Raw genomic sequence first — 21,046 nt, forward strand, 5'->3', positions numbered from 1 at the left:
ATGTGTTTCAGCGGACTAAGTTGGACAGACAGTCCGCCCGTGTGTACGCGGCCTAAGACTTACATTGGGGGTGTGTTCATTTTTGCAACATGGTCTTGAATGAATTTGTAAGGTAAAATACTTTTTTGTGTGTGCAAATGAACAAATCTTGCTTGCAATCATTGGCCCGCATTTGTGGGAGTATTTTATAGTACAGTGTCCCATGGGAAATGTGGATTCTGAAAGGAAAGTAAAGGTTTTCTGACAAATCTGTTGGGGTGTGCTCATTTATGTTGAGCACTGTAGGAGTTATGACATGGCTGCTTTTGGTTCTTTGCTCTTGTCTGGCACAGACTACCCTGTAAACCTTCTTCTGGCTGCAGAATATCTGCCCGGCAATCCGTGACTCTCACAAGCGGAGTTCCACCGATGGATGGTCAATGTCATATGACTCAGAGATACTTCAGTATCAGCTGCATCAGACTGAAGAATGGCTTGGACCGATGCCACCATGACTATATTTGTCTTGTGCACACTACAAAGAAGTCTCAATGAGCGCATGATGATTGCTAAACTTTTATATATATATATTATTATAAAATAACACTTGAGAAAGAAGGAACAAACTAAAAAACGCCGCTGTTTTGGTCTTTCTTTTTTGCAAGACTTGTGAGTGCCTCTTTATCAGTTTTAGATGTATAGTGTGTGTGTATTTGTGTATATGTATGTACAGTGTGTGTGTATATATATATAGATAGGATATCTATATATATATATATATAGGATATATAGATAGATAGATATATGAATATATATATATATATATATATATATATATATAAATATAAAATATATTATATATATATATATATATATATATATATATATATATATATATAAAATATATTATATCTATATATGAATACATAGATATATATAATATATTATATATATATATATATATATATATATATATATATATATATATATATATATATATATGAATATATATATATATATATATATATATATATATATATATATTTATATATATATATATATATATTTATATATATATATATATATATATATACAGTATACACACACACATACAAAATATATATATATATATACACACTGTACATACACATACACAAATACACACACACTATACATCTAAAACTGATATAGAGGCACTCACAGGTATTAATGTTTTGTAGATATTTTATTCTTTTCATGTGACAACACTTAAGAAATAACACTTTGCTACAATGTAAAGTAGTGAGTGTACAGCTTGTATAACAGTGTAAATTTGCTGTCCCCTAAAAATAGCTCAACGCACAGCCATTAATGTCTAAACCGCTGGCAACAAAAGTGAGTACACCACTAAGTGAAAATGTCCAAATTGGGCCCAAAGTGTCACTATTTTGTGTGGCCACCATTATTTTCCAGCACTGCCTTAAAGCGGGATTTCACCCTAAAGTGGAACCTCCGCTGATCGGATCCCTCCCCCCCTCCGGTGTCACAATTGACACCTTTCAGGGGGGAGGGGGGTGGAGATACCTGTCAAAGACAGGTATTTTCACCCACTTCCGGGCATAGACTCCCGTGGGAGTCTACGCCATTTCCTGCCCTGCCGCGCTGTCTGCTGGGACACACACGGGTCCCAGTGACAGCGCGGAGATTTCCTATTGCGCTGCGCGGCTCGCGCATGCGCAGTAGGGAACCGGGAAGTGAAGCCGATTCGCTTCACTTCCTGATTCCCTCACCTAGAATGGTGACTACAGCAGCCGAGAGCCGAGCGATCGATCGGCCTCGGCTGCCGGCATCGCTGGAACCCGGGACAGGGGAGTGTCCATTTATTAAAAGTCAGCAGCTGTAGTATTTATAGCTGCTGGCTTTTAATTTTTTTTTTTTTTGGTGGAATCCCTCTTTAACCCTCTTGGACATGGAGTTTACCAGAGCTTCACAGGTTGGCACTGGAGTCCTCTTCCACTCCTCCATGATGACATCACGGAGCTGGTGGATGTTAGAGACCTTGCGCTCCTCCACGTTCCGTTTGAGGATGTCCCACAAATGCTTAACAGCAAGCTTTGACAAAGCATTTGCAGAGTTTTCAGCAAGCTTTTTTGAAGCATTTCAAGTACCATTCTGCTACAGTTTCTAAATGTTTAACACAGAACCTAATGGACGTTAAACAAGCTGCTAGCAGGCTTCAACAGGCTTTCAACGAGCTTCGAGAAGTGCTGAAGCCTGCTAGCTGCTTGTTTAAAGTGGCAATCAGCACTCCCATTAGAATCTATGTTCAACATTTAAAAACTGGAGCTGAATGTTACTTTAAAAGCTTCAACAAAGCTTGCTGAAAGCTCTGCAAATGCTTTGTCAAAGCTCGCTGTTCACACTGCTCTTATACAAGCTGAAGCCTGTGTGAAACAGGCCTAAAGGAAAGCAAAATTCCCTGGTGTTAGCTGTCAGTGGTATAAAAAATGTGGTGTTAGTGTTGCACTAATATCGGTATCGGTGCCAATACTAAGCATTTGCATTTACTAAGCATTTGCACAAGTACTTGTACTCGTGGAAATGCTCCGATGCTAAAAGAGTGGAGTTTTGAAATTGCCCTACTTCAAAGCTGCAGTTCAGTGCAAATTGGACCTCTGATTTAATTGCAGCTTGCGACTTGATTTAACAGAAATCAATGCAAGTCACAGTGAAATTGCAAATGGGGTCGACTTGTGCAATTTTGAACTGTCATTCACATGACAAATCACATCCAAGGGCAAAATAGGTATCGGTAATTGTTATCGGCGAGTATTTGAGAAAAAGTATCGGTATTCATACTCAGTCTTAAAAAACTGGTGTTGATGCATCCCTAGCGTTAGTTGTTGGAGGTAAAAATGCCAGTGATCAGTAGGTAAAAAAAAGTTTTGTAATGAGTCACAAGGAGGGTGTCTTCCCGGTGGTGCAGACATATGACGCTGTTATGTGTTAGAGGCTGACGAATTACTTCTTTCATAAAGTACTTTGGCTTGCATACCGTTTTCGCCTAAATCCCTCAATATACGATCCAGTGTCCATCAGACCTGGCCGTGGTTAATATCACCAGGGACCAGTTGGTTGGATGGTAGTCTTGGTCTGTGCTGAGCTTGTGGGCTTACATATAGCTACATGCTGATGAAATGAATAAATCTTGCATTTCCCTGAAGAAGCAGAGCTATCACTCTGTGAAACGCGTTGGTTGATTCTACATATATGAACTCATATCAGCATTGGAAACAAATATCAATATCAACATCAGTACTATGTTATGTTCACAATTTATGAGATGTTTATATCTCTTTGTGTAAATTTTTATTTTTGTGTATGAAATAAACTTGTTTTAAATGAAACTATGTGCTCACCTCAGTGTCAGCTGTACATCCTTAAAAGTCAAATTTTTATGGGATAGTCTCCCAAAACTGTATATATTCTCTCAATAGGAAGAACAAATGCTCTGGCGTCAGTGGTCAGTTAATAGAAAAAAATGCCTTGATGAAAGTGGTCAAGTAGTTGGAAAAAATGTCCCCACACCAGTGATCAATAAAGAGTAAAAATGTTCCAGAATTGGTGAGTGATAGGAAGAAGAAATGCACCCAGTACAGAAGGCTATGGAGACACTGTGGAGGGCTGAGGGGCTCTGCAGGGAGGCAAAGTGGGGGGCTGGGTCACTACACTATAGGGGTCTGTAGAGGAAGGAATTGCAAGTGATAGTGGGAACAGTGCTCACCTCCATATGATAAAGCAAAGCCTGCTTCTGAAATGCTCAGCATTCCAGCATCGGCCACTCTGCAGCATGCCCTGGATGCTAGGGCACAGAAAGGGGAGCGTCTTTCAGTCCACCACTCCTAGGTTCAGGGGCTGTACCCAGGCCCCATAGCCATTGTGTAAGCTCCTATGGTGGTAGTTCAGGCAGTGCCTGTAAGTGTTATTTAACTGCAGCAAAAAAAAATCAGGTCTCCTACCCTCTAGGACAGGGCAGCATTGGGTTGAGGAGCTGTGCAAATTTCAGGGCTGAATGGACAGCAATAAAAGCCTTTGTCAGTTAATACAGCTCCCTTATACATATTGCTTCTGTGTATTTAGGTTTGTCAGGTGGTAATTTTTAAGAAGATTATACATAGAAAAAGTAGTTGAAATTTTTTGGATTTGGTTCTTGGGGTCTATAGAATCCAGATGCTAAAGGACAGAGCTGACCCCATTGTGACATCTGTAAGTGGGAACAGTGCCCACCTCCCCATGATGAAGCAAAGCCTGCTGCTGAAATGCTCAGCATTCCAGCATCGGGCACCCGCTGCTATTCTGCAGCATGTCCTGGATGCTAGGGCACAGAAAGGGGAGCTTCTTTCAGTCCACCACTCCTAGGTTCAGGGGCTGTAGTCAAGCCCCATAGCCATTCTGTAAGCTGCTATGGTGGTAGTTCAGCCAGTACCTGTAAGCGTTATTTAACTGCAGCAAAAAAACATTAGGTCTAATACCCTCTAGGCCCTTGTACACACGGTCGGAGAATCCGTCGGAATGTGTCCTATCGGACCGTGTCGTCGGATAATCCGACTGTGTGTGGTATGCATCGGACTGATTCCGTTGGAATATCCGTCGGACCCAATTTTCCAACATGTTGGAAATATTTCCCGACCAACTGGTTCGATCGGACATACTCCGATCATGTGTAGAGAATTTTGATCGGACCAAGTGCCACGCATGCTCAGATCAAATTCCTACATCAAAGCTATTGGCTACTAGCCTGAACGTAGTCCCATCGTAACGAAATTACGTCATCATGTTCTGAATGATCGGATTTTTCGACAACCTAGTCCGACCGTGTGTATGCAACAGTTTCGGACAAGATCCAACGGACAAAATCCGATGGACAAAATCCGACGGATTTGGTTGTAGAAATCTCCGACAGGGGCTAGGACAGGGCAGCATTGGGTTGTAAAGCTATGCAAATTTCAGGGCTGAATGAACAGTAACAACAGCCTCTGTCAGGTAATACAGCTCCCTTATACATATTCCTTCTGTATATTTAGGTTTGTCAGCTGGTCATTTTTAAGAAGGTTATAATTAAGGAAAGTAGTTGAAATTTTTTCGGATTTGGTCCTTGGAGTCTATTGAACCCAGATGCCCCAGAACAGAGCTGACCCCATTGTGACGTCTGTAAATTTCAGCCCTTTGGGAAATAAAGTAGTGTCACTGGTGTTGGGCCTGTTCAAAATATAAAGCATTGGATGGTGTTTATATAACCAGAGTATGCGATAAACCTCACCGTCTGTGGGCCTCATAGAATAACACAGAAGACTTCATCCAGCTGAGGAGAGTTTACAATGCTTGATTCATGTCAGCCCGGGTCACGCTCCCCATGACAACTAATGCCCAAACTTCGTATGTTCCTTCTCTGTAAGAGATCATAGCGGGTGCCAGTATTTTGACAGACCCAATCCGCTCATATTTTTTAGGGGTCTACAGATAGAGGTCCACACCCAAGAATAAATACGTTCTCCAAAATCGCACGCTTTTTCTTTCCAGTGGGCGCACACAAAAACATGCCCATGTAATGTCAGCTTATCCGTAGATGAAGATGTTTCTCCCAGTATCGCTGTGTTGACCGTAAGGCAGTTATAGATTTGTAGGGTAGCCATAGGGCGGCCATATCTGGATGTATACACGCACTGCGCATGCACGAACCGTTTTTATAGATACGAGCAGAGCTTTTTTTACTTCTATCCTTGCAAGGAATGCTTTCTGCATTGCGATCTTTGGAAACTTTAATAAACCAACCAAAGGAATCTCTGCACTACTGGAGTTTTTTTTTTCGCCTATTTTTTTGTTTTTCTCCTTCTCTGGAAAATCCTTTGGATACCTATGCCTCAACCTGTGGAAGGGAACGCCCATTGGCGTATAGCGTTCGTCTCCTGGGAGTGTGCCTCAGAAGGGGCTCTTCATAGACGCCAGCCGGTCACCTGTGTGGGAAGCCTGTGAGATCCTAGGAGTGTCTCTGCTGCTCTACTAAGCCTTGTTTGACCCCCATGAGTAAGGGTGGTCGCTGGTTTTCTGGTAAGCCTTCATTTGTTATTGTGAGGTGACGGGCACAAGTGGTGGAAGCTATATACTCAGCATATACTCAGGGTTTCGCATTTAAATTTTTTTTATTGGATACCTTCACTTATGAACTGTTTTTTTTGTGGCTACAAATATTTTTGTGATTAAATGCACGTTTTTTGCTACTAATGTAGTAATCACACAATCACATATGGACTATTTTTATTCTATGTTTTTCATTTGTACACAATTTTTTACTAAGGACCTATTGTAATTATGTTGTACACATTGTAATCATATTCACCTTTATTCTTAGTATATTATCCAGCGCTGCACTCTTATCTTTATTTAAAGCTCTGGAACTGTCTATGGTTCTCACTCATGGTCAGCATAGAGAAATGAAGGACGGGGACCTCTAATGCCGCATGCACACGACTGGACTTTTTGACGGACTAGGTCCGACGGTCTTCCCGACGGACTTTCCGAATGAACGGACTTGGCCACACACAAGCACACCAAAGTCCCACGGATTCGAACATGATGACGTACGACCGGACTAGAATAAGGAAGTTCATAGCCAGTAGCCAGTAGCTGCCCTAGCGTCGGTTTTCGTCCGTCGGACTAGCACACAGATGAGCGGATTTTTCGACCGGACTCGAGTCCGTCGGAAAGATCTGAAACATGTTTTAAATCTAAAGTCCATCAGATTTTTTGATAGCAAAGGTCCGATGAAGCCCACACATGATCAAATTGTCCGTTGGATTCGTTCCGTCAGACCTAGTCCGTCGAAAAGTCCGCTCGTATGTACACGGCATTACAGTGAGCTTTTCTTACAGCTTACATACAATAATCGTTAGCTCCTTCAGTAAATCCGTGATTGTGAGGGCAACTGTGGCCACCATGTAGATGCTATGAGGCCCAGCACTGTCTGGATACCTACTAGGGCATGCTTGGCAACTGCATTGGGATAAACTGAATCTTGGTATAGTTTGCTATAGGAAACTCTATAACAATTCTATAAAACCAAACAGGGTTCTGTATTACCAAAAAGATTTCCTTTAAGATAAAGAACAGAGAGACAGAGGGGCCCTAAAGTATTTGTAACCCAGAGCTTGACAAATATACTGACTCTAGCCAACTAAAAAAGTTAGGAGCCATTTTTTTTTAACTAACAAATCTTACGGGCGGAACATGTAACATTTTCCCGAAGGTGAACTTCTCCTTTAAGCCTTTCACAGCCAGAGCTGTTTTTGCATTTTCTGCACGCATTTAAAAAAATCATTTGAGGCCTGAAGATTACACAAAACTTCCAAATATTGTATCTTTTCTGAAAGCAGACACCCTAGAGAATACAATAGCGGTAGTTCCAATTTTTTATGTCACACAATATTACCGCAAAGGTCTAGGGAACACAAAATTTCAGTAAGAAAACACATTAAAAGTTAATTTTAGGGGGCACAAAAATGCAATACATTACCAAATTCTTTGGTAAAATATAAAAGCAGAGCTGACACCGAGTAAATAGATACCCAACATGTCAAACCTTAAACATGTTAGTACTTGATATTTTTCATAGGCAATTCTTTAAAAGCCCCCTATAGGTCATCAGGTTAGTGTTACGGAGGAGGTCTGGTGCCCGAATTATTTCTCTGACTCCAGCATAGGAAGGGTGGGGGTGAAAGTGCCCTGTATTGAGGTGGTTAAATACCCCAAATGTCTCTCTTAACCCCTCCCTGCCGACAGTACGCAGATATGCAGCCTCACAGAAGTGGGTCTTTTAGGGGGGGTTTTAGCAGCTAAGTATTCCAATCAAGGAAGTTTGTATAGTTTATATTATTGTAAAATCTTTATTGGACAAAGGTATTACAAAAATAGGAATAGGAATTAAAATTTGAGTTCTGGCTACAATCATGTCCCATTACAACTGTCAAATATTGCACGACTATCAATTGACAATACATTGCAAAAATGATACCCACATGAGCATCCCAGCGTGTTTCGACTTATTCAGTCATAGTCTTCTTCAGGGGATTTGTGCCACTAAAAAGATATTTAAAAAGAAAAAAGGCAGCAGGCGGGACTTTGTATGAGGCACACGGGAGCAGAAGCATAGAATTTGATTAAAAAGCAAGTTTTTAATAAATACAAGTGATCATATATTTACATGTTATTGCACAATCATAAATTAATGTTTTCTATTTCATCAATGTTTACACATTCCAACAAGGACTTAATTGTAAACATGTGAAGAACTGAGTATTGAATAAGCACAGATTATGTATAAATACATGACACATTGGAGGCGTCATTTAGAGAAAAACCATAAAATTAAAAGAACAAAAATCAAATAGGAACGTTCATGCTTTGTTGACAATTGTATACACAAAACGGCAGTTGAGAGCTCTACGCGTTTCGTGACCTTATAGCCACTCGTCAGGAGCAACACCGTAGTGGTAGCCTATGAATAGAAATAAAATAAAATAAAAATAGAATAAACAGAAAAAAAAAAAAATATTAAAAATAAATCAATAAGGAATTTAGAGTAAAATAAACAAATGTACAGACATGGAGAACCCCCCATAGATGCACATTCGACCCACAGACTTACATATATATCTGCGCAGAGGCGGCACAGTGCACCGAGAGTCGGGTCGGCTTTTTTTTTTTTTTTTCTGTTTATTCTATTTTTATTTTATTTCTATTCATAGGCTACCACTACGGTGTTGCTCCTGACGAGTGGCTATAAGGTCACGAAACGCGTAGAGCTCTCAACTGCCGTTTTGTGTATACAATTGTCAACAAAGCATGAACGTTCCTATTTGATTTTTGTTCTTTTAATTTTATGGTTTTTCTCTAAATGACGCCTCCAATGTGTCATGTATTTATACATAATCTGTGCTCATTGAATACTCAGTTCTTCACATGTTTACAATTAAGTCCTTGTTGGAATGTGTAAACATTGATGAAATAGAAAACATTAATTTATGATTGTGCAATAACATGTAAATATATGATCACTTATATTTATTAAAAACTTGCTTTTTAATCAAATTCTATGCTTCTGCTCCCGTGTGCCTCATACAAAGTCCCGCCTGCTGCTTTTTTCTTTTTAAATATTAAATCGGGATGGAGGAGGGGATGTGAACGGCCCCTATTGCCTCATTTAAAGTCCCAAGCAATTTCCTCTCTTCCTTTTGTTAAACTAAAAAGATATATCAAAACATCCATATGTTTAATGCCTCATAATCTATAAGCATTTGTGCATGTGATATAGTGTAGTGAATTTGAAGGTACCGCTCAGGAAATGGAACTATATACCATAGCCAGAATTTGTTTAAAAAGATCCCAGCGATCCAGTGATCTCCATACGTCGTTCCCACCTCCTCAAGATGAAGTCCGGGTCCAGAAGGCTTGCAAGGAGCCACGCATGTGGACATTCTTGGGATGGGTGAATGTACAGCACCTGCGATGTTTTACTATAATCTCAATGAATTAATCAATGAAATTGTAAGAATATAATGAAATAAAAATGATCATTTCGTCTATTTTGCAGTATTACAGGAAAATGCTGAATCGGTTAGTGTCCGTGTGTACTAGTTCTTTTAGAATTGTATATTATTTATTAATTGGATACTATTTAGTTTTTATTTTAGCATTTTGTTATTTTTAATGAGAAACAAATTGAGAATTTTTTGTCAAATGTTATTGGAATTTTAATTGTAAAGTTCTAAATTAGTGTTTAATAAAGGGGGGCGCATATATGCTGTCTTTGTGCCACACAGCACACTCCGAGCACAAAGCCCCAGGTCTCATGCTAACAATCAGGATGCGGGACTCCAGTTCCTCGGTCACCTGATAGCTGTGATAGCTTTTGATTGGCTATCGCAGTTATCAGTCACTGTGCAGCCCGCCCCTGTGTTTTCTTTCTCTACTGAATGAAGGGAAAGATACATTGTATCTTCCTATACTTGCAGAGCGGGGTGACGTAAACGACTGAGGGATTCTTTGTCCACATGGAGGTCCATTATTCAAGTATTTGGAAAGTGTTGCTGCTACATATGGATTAGGAGCCATATTTAAGGCTTCGGATAGCGCTTTCACTTAAAATTCATAGACCTTGTTTGGCAATCCGCCATATCTGACTCCCTGTGATCACCAGGCAAATTGAATAGGCAAATCCTCGTTCTTATAATATTTTCCAACATTATTGGTGCTTTTGGTGGGCACCTGCTGGCACCCCCGCTGGCAGTGCTTCATCCATTTTTCTACGTTATATGGTGGAACATTTCACATGTAAGACAAAATTATGGCTGCATATACTCTTATTAAATTCCCCTGACGAAGGTGCTTGAACCAGAAACGTGTCAGTTACCGGAGTTCACTATATACCGAGTATATAATAACAACTATATATTTTTTTGTCATACATACCATGTAACCTGTTGTGTTTTTTGTCTCGTCTATGCTGATTTTCATACTTGTGTAGTATTTTTTCTATGTCCTTTTAACCATTGGTCATCACACGATCGAACGATTTTATGTATATTCAATAAATTATATTTTCTAAATTTCTATGTGTGGCTGTTGCCTACAAAGTCCCAAAAAAAGGGGATTTCTTTTTCTTGATACATAATTAGGGATGTGGCAGCAACACACTGATCTAACATGGCGAAGCCCTCTTTTTTGTTTCCTCTACTTGCAGGAGAGAAAAGTGTAATATATATCGATGTGTCCCGGCGATCGTGTCACAGAGCCGCAGGACAGGGAGATGCCTATGTAAACAAAGCATTTCCTCGTTCTGCCTAGTGCTATGACAGAGATCACTGCTCCCGGTCATCGGGTGCAGTGATCGCTGTCATGTGAGTAGTAGCCCACCTCCCCCTCCCCCCCACTGTTAGAATCACTCCCTAGGACACACTTAACCCCTTGATCGCTCCCTAGTGTTTAACCTCTTCCCTGCCAGTGTCATTTACACAGTAATCAGCACATTTTTATATCACTGATCGCTGTATAAACGACAATGGTCCAAAAATAGTGTCAAAAGTGTCCGATGTGTCCGACATAATTCTTATTGCGATTTTTTTTTTTACCAAAAATATGTAGAAGAATACATATCGGCCCAAACTGAGGAAAAAAAATTGGCATTAGTGCTGAGCACTGCCTGGCATCACTGCTGGGCACTGCCTGGCATCACTGCTGTCATCACTTATTGGCACTGATTGGCGTCACAGATAGTCACTGACTGTCATTACTGCTGGGCATCTGCTCTTTACCGAGATCTGGGATGCGGCGTGTCCCGGGGACACAGAGTGGCACCGATCGCCGCACTGTGCCCCATTGCAGCGAGAGTGGGACAACATCATATGATGTTGCCCCACCATAATAGAACCACCCCGCAGGCGTAATTTCCCTATACAGCGGGCGGGAGGTAGTTAACCACTTTAAGACCGGGCCTCTTTTATTAGATGTGGTGTTTACAAGTTAAAAACAGTTTTTTTTTGCTATAAAATTACTTAGAACCCCCAGAAAATTGTCATTTAAAAAAAAAAATGGCCCTTTAACCACTTCCCGACCAGCGCACGACGATGTACGTCGACAGAATGGCACGGGCAGGCATATTGGCGTACATGTACGTCCAATATTCGTTGCCGCCGTGCCATCGGGAGCGCGCCGCCGGCGGCACGCTCCCGCGCTGGTCGGGACCCCCGTGAGTCCAGTCGCGGGATCCGCGGACTCGATCGCCGCGGGCATCCCCGCGATCGTCTCACGGAGCGGCCGAATGGAGGAAATGCTGTATAAACAACATTTTTCCATTCTGCCTAGCAACTAGTGACGCTGATCTCTGCTCCATGTGATTGGAGCAGAGATCAGTGTACACTAAATGAAAGCCCAACCCCCCCACAGTTAGTAACACACCCCTAGGAACACTTAACCCCTACACTGCCACCCACTGGTTAACCCTTTCACTGCCAGTGTCATTTACACAGGAATCACTGCATTTATATAGCAGTGATTACTGTATAAATGACAATGGTCCCAAAAATGTGTCAAAAATGTCCGATGGGTCCCCCACAATGTCGCAGTCACAATAAAAATCGCAGATCGCCGCCATTACTAGTAAAAAAAAAAATAATAAAAAATTATTAATAAAAATGCTATAAAACTATCCCTATTTTGTAAACGCTATAACTTTTGCGCAAACCAATCAATAATCGCTTATTGCGATTTTTTTTACCAAAAATATGTAGAAGAATACGTATCGGCCTAAACTGAGGGAAAAAAATGTTTTTTTATATATTTTTGGGGGATATTTATTATTACAAAAAGTAAAAAATAATGCGTTTTTTTCAAAATTATCGCTCTATTTTTGTTTATAGCGCAAAAAATAAAAACCGCAGGGGTGATCAAATACCACCAAAAGAAAGCTCTATTTGTGGGGAAAAAAGGACGTTAATTTTGTTTGGGAGCCACGTCGCACGACCGCGCAATTGTCAGTTAAAGCGACGCAGTGCCGAATCGCAAAAAATGGTCTGGTCTTTGACCAGCAAATTGGTCCGGTCTGAAAGTGGTTAAAGAGGAAGTAAACCCATCTCCCTGCAAAGGTAAAGCATAATGGACTACTATGCATCGCATAGTAGTCCATTATGTGTCACTTACCTGACACAGGAGCCAGCGAAGTCACCGCTGTCCCCTGTAGTCCGCCGCATCCATCTTCTATCTAACAGCGAAGACAGCTGTGACTGTTGTGACTGTCTTTTAGGAAATATCTCCTAAATCATGCAGGAGATATTTCTTGGACCTACAGGCTTTAGGCATACCTGTAGGTGAAAGTGGTTTGTAAGGGTTTACAACCACTTTAAGAGCTATGGGTGGAAGTGAGGTTTTGACATTGCTTCCGCCCTGCAGTGTTATGGAGATGGGTGGGGGCCATCTTCCCCTCACTCGTCTCCATGTCAGCCCAGGGGACAGACGCGATTCCCTCCTGCCAACGACCCTGGATCTTGCAGCGAATCCGCCACAGAGACCACTTTTATCTTGTACCGGACCACCGGCCGAACACGGGGATAGCTAGCTGCCATAACAACGATATCTGTCCCCAAAGTAGGGATGTACATCGGAGCGCATCGGTCTGGAAGTGGTTAAAGTATATGTGAACCCTCCCCTTGTAAAACAACCTATTCGTTTTAAAATAGAAATGAAAGGCAAAACATTTGTGTACACATATGAAAAAATGTTATACTTTTTTTCCCCCTCTTTTTTATAAGTGATCATATATCCTCTGCTCTCAGCCGCATAAGGAGCTCAGAGAGCTGGGGGAAGAGAAACAGCAGTACACTATTCTTCCAAGTGAATGGCTGTGCAGGGGGGAGGGGGGGTCAGCACAAGTCTGACTATCGGAGGAGAGCAGGCTGAGTTCTCAACACAGCCAAAAAACTGACCACACTGTGTTCTCGTACCTAGTGTGGTCAGTTCCTAATAGGAAAGCAGGGGGACTTGCAGAATCACCAGGAATTTCACACAAGGGAAGCAATGCAAAGAGAAGAGGAGACTTTCTCATACAAGTACATGGTACAGCAGGCACATATCAGGAATAAGAAATGTTGGGGTAACATATTCTTTAATCCTAAATCCGAGCCAGTGATAATGTCAGACAAGAATTCCCCGGATCCAGCCAGAAGAAATGTGCCTTCAATGAGCTAATCAGAGCTCATCCCCTTCCGATCAGAGAAATTAATCTTAGATACCCGGGCATACCAAGTAAACTTTGGAGCTGATGTGTGTTCCCACATATGGTGATCGGCGGGCGGACACGCGGTAGCCTGGTGTACGTAAATGACGGAATCTTTCTACATTGTGACCGGCTCTCGTGTTTTTAGACTTTATCATCATAAAAACGTAAGTGTTGTTTATATTTGATTTCCTTTTCGACGGCCGCTGAGCGCCTCAGAGGGCTCTGCCAGCGAATAAGTGGTATGGGAAGTGATGTGCCGCAGCTGTGTTTGGCATAGTTGTGGTCGGTGACAGTGGCAGCTCATTCCAGGACTGGCACCTCTTACTCAGCACCGACTTGTAAACTCTCTCCAGTCGCTGATCAGACGTCAGATCTCAGCTGCTCCTCATCTCTGTCCCTGATTCACTCGACAGACTAGGGAGACCTTCGCTTATAATAGATGAGGGGCATCACTTGTGCCTAGGCAATGGGGGGCCACAAGCCGAGGTGTAAGGCAAGTATTTTCCACCTTCTTGTCTAATTTTTTTATTTTTGTTGCTGTTATTTTTTACAGGGGGTGCTTAATGCAGATCTAAAGGCAAAGCTCATTCTCTTTATTTTTTGGGATAGCGAAGGTTATAACCCCAGTCAATGATAGACATGGGCGCCGTCAAAAAATGTGTTTCGTTTCGTTATGTTTCTTTTCGTATGAAAAAAAAATCTTATTTTGTAATTAGTGTGCGAAATTCTATTTCGGATTCGGACGAAATATGAATTTTCGTTAGATTCGTAAACTTTTCGTTAAAATAACTAACAGTTCGTTATCATGAATTTATCATTATGAGGGGCTCCCACCATCCCTGTGCTGTGCTGACTTCCTGGGTTTTTAACATTTAGTTTCGTTAACTTTTTGTAAAAATAGCGAAAGTTTGTTATAATGAATTTATCATTATGAGGGGTTCCCACCATCCCTGTGCTGAGTTCCCAGGTTTGTACACCCGCTGTGCCCATTATGAGGGGTTCCCACCATCCCTGTGCTGAGTTCCCAGGTTTGTACACCCGCTGTGCCCATTATGAGGGGTTCCCACCATCCCTGTGCTGAGCTCCCAGGTCTGTACACCTGCTGTGCCCATTATGAGGGGTTCCCACCATCCCTGTCCTGAGCTCCCAGGTCTGTACACCTGCTGTGCCCATTATGAGGGGTTCCCACCATCCCTGTCCTGAGCTCCCAGGTCTGTACACCCGCTGTGCCCATTATGAGGGGTTCCCACCATCCCTGTGTTGTGATGACTTCCTCTGATTGGTGAACAAAACACCAGTCACAATTCTGTTAATTTGGATTCGAAATTAGTTTTTCGTATTTCGTATAAAATTTGTAAGCATAGAAAATCCCCTAAGGGTTCCCACCATCCCTGTGTCCTTGGTTTTTAAGTTTTAGGTTCGTTAACTTTTGGTAACAATTACGAATTTTCGTTATGAATTTGGAATCTGAAATTCGTAAACGAAATTTCATATTTCGTACAGAAATTAATATGCATAAAAATGAATATTTCAGCTTCGTTCGAACGTACGAATTTTTGGAAATTCATACGAATTTTCGATTCGTACGAAACTAATCGCACATGTCTAGCCAATGTTTGTTTTGACATTTATGTAACATTGAGGATGATTTCCCTTCCTGTCCCATAGCCTCAACAGGAAGTGAGAGGAAATCACTGGTTGTTACCAGAAAAAGTGCCCCCCTTGGAAGATTTCCCTTCTATTCCTGTTGTGGCGACAACTCAGAATTTGGGATTTTTCTATCACTTGACTTAAAGTGGAGTTAAACTCCACTTTTGAAGTATGGGGTGAATCTTCTTAAGGTGTGGTCCACATGGTGGTCTTACGCTCTCCCAACTTTGCATCCGACCAGCTTGGGTCTCTCTAATTCAACTCCCCCCCCCCCCCCCCCACCCAGCATGGGGGAACTTTCCCCTTCCACACTTCTTTTTCCTTCCCCCTCTTCTTCTAATGTGTTCCCTCTCACTTTCTCCCCAGTTTCCAGACCCCATACCTCCCTATATGTCCGGTCTAAGTTTTGTTTATCCCAATTTTTTGTGCATTGCTCCAGGCACCCTGTTTTGACCCTGGGCTCTGGTCAGGGAGTTGCTGTAGTTTTGATTAAAAGTATGTGAATGCATGGAGGGCCACATTCATCTGCTAATAAATGAAGATAATAATACCCCTAACATAGTAATAATAACAGTACAGGTTTACCTCACTTTAAGGTGCTTCACTAATACAAAGCCAGTTCACCCTGAGGGAGCATATGGCTGGGGATTCAGATTTTACTGCCCCCTCCCTCATACTGGCACCCAAGAGTGGCTGACGCCAGCCCTGCCAGCCAGCATGGTCTGGAGATGGGGGTTCCTGCCCCCAGGGGTGATGGGTCCCTGTTCCCAGGGATGATGGGGTTCCTGTCCCCAGGTGAGGAGTCCCTGTCCCCAGGGATGATGTGGTCTCTGTTGCCAGGTAAGAAGGGGTCCTTGTCCCCAGGGGTGATTGGGTCCCTGTGCCCCCCAAAGCAGTGTCCTCTGTCCCCTGCATTGCCCACCCACCACCACTGTAGTGTCCTCTGTACCCCCCATAGTGTCCTCTGTCTCCACCATACTGTTCTCTGCCCCCCCCCCAGTGTCCTCTGTCTCCACCATAGTGTTCTCTGCCCCCCCATAGTGTCCTCTGTACCCCCCATAGTGTCCTCTGTACCCCCATAGTGTCCCCTGTCCCCACCATAGTGTTCTCTGCCCCCCCATAGTGTCCTCTGTCTCCACCATAGTGTTCTCTGCCCCCCATAGTGTCCTCTGTACCCCCCATAGTGTTCTCTGCCCCCCCATAGTGTGCTCTGTCTCTGCCCCCCCATAGTGTCCTCTGTACCCCCCATAGTGTCCTCTGTACCCCCCATAGTGTTCTCTGCCCCCCCATAGTGTCCTCTGTCTCCACCATAGTGTTCTCTGCCCCCCCATAGTGTCCTCTGCCCCCCATAGTGTCCTCTGTACCTCCCATAGTGTCCTCTGTCCCCACCATAGTGTTCTCTGCCCCCCATAGTGTCCTCTGTCTCCACCATAGTGTTCTCTGTCCCCCCCATAGTGTCCTCTGCCCCCCATAGTGTTCTCTGTCCCCCCCATAGTGTCCTCTGTCCCCACCATAGTGTTCTCTGCCCCCCCACCATAGTGTCCTCTGTCCCCACCATAGTGTCCTCTGCCCCCCCCCATAGTGTTCTCTGCCCCCCCATAGTGTCCTCTGTACCCACCATAGTGTTCTCTGCCCCCCCATAGTGTCCTCTGTCCCCACCATAGTGTTCTCTGCCCCCACCATAGTGTTCTCTGCCCCCACCATAGTGTTCTCTGCCCCCACCATTGTGTTCTCTGCCCCCCCCCCCCCCACCATAGTGTTCTCTGCCCCCCATAGTGTCCTCTGTACCCACCATAGTGTTCTCTGCCCCCCCCCCCATAGTGTCCTCTGTACCCACCATAGTGTTCTCTGCCCCCCATAGTGTCCTCTGTCCCCACCATAGTGTTCTCTGCCCCCACCATAGTGTTCTCTGCCCCCACCATAGTGTTCTCTGTCCGCCCCCCCCCCCCCCATAGTATCCTCTGTTCGTGCATTAATCACGGGCACTGATGGTCCTGACATCTAGCAGTGGCGGGCCAGGTGCGGTCTGCGGGTTGCTGACCCCTGGTTTATGGCTTAAAACCAGCTCCACGTGTGTATTTTTATGCTGTTTTATGCTATCCCTACTGTTTATTTATTTTTTATTTTTCCTTTCTTGTTTTGTTTACCCCAATTTTTCGTGGATTGCTCCACACTCCAGCCCCTGAGTCCTAAGGCTCAGGCACCCTGTGTTGACCCCCAGCTCTGGTCGGAGGGTTACTGTTATTAGACAGTTTATGCCTTAAAACACCATATGTGCATTTTCTATGCTGTTTTTTGCTATGCCTAATGTTTGTATCATCTGCGTGGGAATATTACAACTGTATTCTTTCTTATATCTCAAAAAAATTGTACCAGAAGTATGGGGTGAATCTTGGAGAGTACCTCTCCTACCCCTATACTTTTCCAAGTTTGATCCCTTCCCCTTACCACGTGATCAGCTGTCAACCAATGACAGCTGATCATGTGATGTAAACAGAATCGGTAATCGGCTTTTTTTTTCCCTCGTGCTGACAGCATGAGGAGAAAAGAAAATAGCAGATTACTGTCTGGAGTAAACGGGACATCGGTCCCACACTCCAGACCCACTGCTGCTAAGCAGTGCCCACCAGTGCCATCTACCAGTGCACACCAGTGCCACCTATCAGTGACACCTATCAGTGCTGCCTATCAGTGCCCATCAGTGCCTCACCATCAGTGCCACCTATCCGTACCCATCAGTGCCTCATCATCAGTCCCACCTATCAGTGCCCATCAGTGCCACTTATCAATGCACATCAGTGCCTCAGCATCAGTGCCACCTACCAGTGCACACCAGTGCCACCTATCAGTGCCACCTATCAGTGCTTCCTATCAGTGCCCATCAGTGCCTCACCATCAGTGCCACCTATCCGTGCCCATCAGTGCCTCATCATCAGTCCCACCTATCAGTGCCCATCAGTGCCACTTATCAATGCACATCAGTGCCTCACCATCAGTGCCACCTATCAGTGCCCATCAGTGCCTCACCATCAGTGCCACCTATCAGTGCTGCCTATCAGTGGCAACTACAGGTGGCTATTAGTGCCACCCATCAGTGCCCACCAGTGCCACCTATCAGTGCAGCCTATCAGTTCTGCATATTAGTGCCCATCACTGCAGCCTCATCAGCGCACATCAATGAAGGAGAAAAATGACCTGTTTGCCAAATTTTATAACAAACTGAAAATGTATTTTTATTTTTTCATAACTTTTGTTTTTGTTGTTTGTTTAGCAAAAAATTAAAAAGCCCCAGTAGTGATTAAATACCACTAAAAGAAAGCTCAATTTATGTGAAAAAAATGATAAAGATTTCATATGAGTGACAGCGCTGAAAGCTGAAAATTGGCCTGGACAGGAAGGGGGTTTAGGTGCCCTCAAAAGAAGAGACGCTTGAGAGGGGATATGATTTCAATGTACAAATACCATACTGGTGACCCCATAATAGGGATAAAACTCTTCCAGGGAAGGGAGTTTAACAAGACACGTGGCCACTCACTAAAATTAGAAGAAAAGAGGTTTAACCTTAAACTATGTAGAGGGTTCTTTACTGTAAGAGCGGCAAGGATGTGGAATTCCCTTCCAGAGGCGGTGGTCTCAGCGGGGAGCATTGATAGTTTCAAGAAACTATTAGATAAGCACCTGAATAACCACAACATACAGGGATATACACTGTAATACTGACATATAATCACACACATAGGTTGGACTTGATGGACTTGTGTCTTTTTTCAACCTCACCTACTATGTAACTATGTAAGCAAGTGGTTAATGTGTAAAAAACAGCATCATGGCGACTAATGGCGCTGACTATAACAAATAGGTAAGCTCCTCAGCTCCATCTAGTGGTCATAATGCCATATTTTCCACATTCCCACATTCAAATTGCAGAGACTATAGCCTGAGAACATTCGATTTTCCGCCATTCGCACAGAACAAATTTACGCACAGTTTTGATAAACGGACCGGACAGCTATACAATAAATTTTTTCTATAAATACACCCCTTAGTATCTACATTATTCTGACATTGTGTCCGGTATGGTGCTTTCCTTTTCTTTATTTCCAAATCCCCCTTCATAGCTCTGCAGCTCCATTCCAAGAACACTTCAGTACTTGAAGCTCGGTCATAGTTCCAAGCTTTGTGTATTCACAATACATCGGCTGTCAGCGGCCGCGCCAAGCGCTTATTTGTCACAGCGATCTCCCGCTGGCCGGGGATGTTGATTATTCGGAGCAGGGAACGGGCTCTCTATGGAGAGAAAACATCACGAGGCACCTGTATACACAAGGAAGATTATTTAATGAGGCAGCTCTACAGAGCAATGGTGAGATAAAGGATCAGGAATGCCAACCCGTCCCTTTAAAGGGAAACAAAAAGTGTTTTTTTGGCGAGAGCAGATGACTTACAGCAGATATAAACCTTAACTAGACGAACATTCAGTTTTGCAAAATTACAAGAGTTGCTATTGTTGTAGTGTCCAGCAGGGGTGCATGTGACAGGGTGACAACGCAGGGGCACAGTTGGGAGACGGTTGTCACCCTAGACAGGAAGTACCTGAATAAGGACTTTCATGGCATCTACTCTTTTATGAAAGCTGCAGATTTTCTGAAAACAACTTCTGAAATTGCATTAAAGTGATTGTGTAAAGTCTTTTTTTTTTTTTTTCAAATAACAGACATGTTATACCTACTTCCTAAATGTGTAGTGGTTTTGCACCCGGATCCTCCTCTTCTCGGGTCCATCTTCACCTGCACCTGGCCCCTCCCTCCTGTCGAGTGCCCCCCACAGCAAACAGCTTGCTATGGGGGCAGCTGAGCTGCAGCTCTGTGTGTCCAATCAGACACAGAGCTGCTGTTTGGCCCCGCCCCCTCTCTCCCCTGATTGGCTAACAGACTGATCAGGAGGGATTTGTGGACATCGCTGGACAGAGATGAGGCTCAGGTAAGTATTAAAGGGTGCTAGGGGGGTTGCTACACACAGAAGGCTTTTTATCTTAATGCATAGAATGCATTAAGATAGAAAACCTTCTGCCTTTACAACTCCTTTAACCACTTGTCAACCGCTGCACACCGATATATGTCGGGACAATGGCAGCGGTGGGCAAATGGGCGTACCTGTATGTTCCCTTTAATTGGCGGGGCTAGCCAGCGAAGGCTCATGCGCGCCTGCCACGTACAGTGTGACCGTGCCTGCAGCTCCCGCGGACTCGATGTCTGCCGGTGTCCCAGCGATCGTGTCACGGAGCCGCAGAACAGGGAGATACCTATGTAAACAAGGCATTTCCCCGTTCTGCCTTGTGACATGACAGAAATCACTCCCTAGGACACACTTAACCCCTTGATCTCCCACTAGTGTTAACCTCTTCTCTGCCGGTGTCATTTACACAGTAATCAGTGCATTTTTAGAGTACTGATATAAATGACAATGGTCCCAAAATAGTGTCAGAAGTGTCCGATGTGTCTGCCATAATATCTCAATCATGATAAAAATGGCAGATCGCCGCCATTACTAATAAAAAAAATTATTAATAAAAATGCCATAATTATTATATAGGCGCTATAACTTTTGCGCATA

The 21,046-nt window shown here is 43.3% G+C and overlaps 1 protein-coding gene across 4 annotated transcripts in view; it reads left to right on the top strand.

Annotated features, from left to right (window-relative positions):
• GJA5 (gap junction protein alpha 5) overlaps positions 1-21,046 on the top strand; it is a 227,894-nt gene that overhangs the window by 197,220 nt on the left and 9,628 nt on the right. Inside the window, exon 1 of one of the 4 annotated variants that reach the window (XM_077479800.1) lies at positions 5,530-6,066. The exons of the other annotated variants lie outside the window; for them this stretch is intronic. The gene's annotated coding sequence lies outside the window, so the exon portion shown is untranslated. Of the gene's footprint in view, positions 1-5,529; positions 6,067-21,046 lie in introns of those variants that run through there. 4 annotated transcript variants of the gene reach the window in all.

Source organism: Lithobates pipiens, unplaced genomic scaffold, assembly GCF_037356315.1.
Source record: "Lithobates pipiens isolate NorthernLeopardFrog02 unplaced genomic scaffold, aLitPip1_a1.2 Scaffold_16, whole genome shotgun sequence".
Lineage (NCBI taxonomy): Eukaryota > Metazoa > Chordata > Amphibia > Anura > Ranidae > Lithobates > Lithobates pipiens.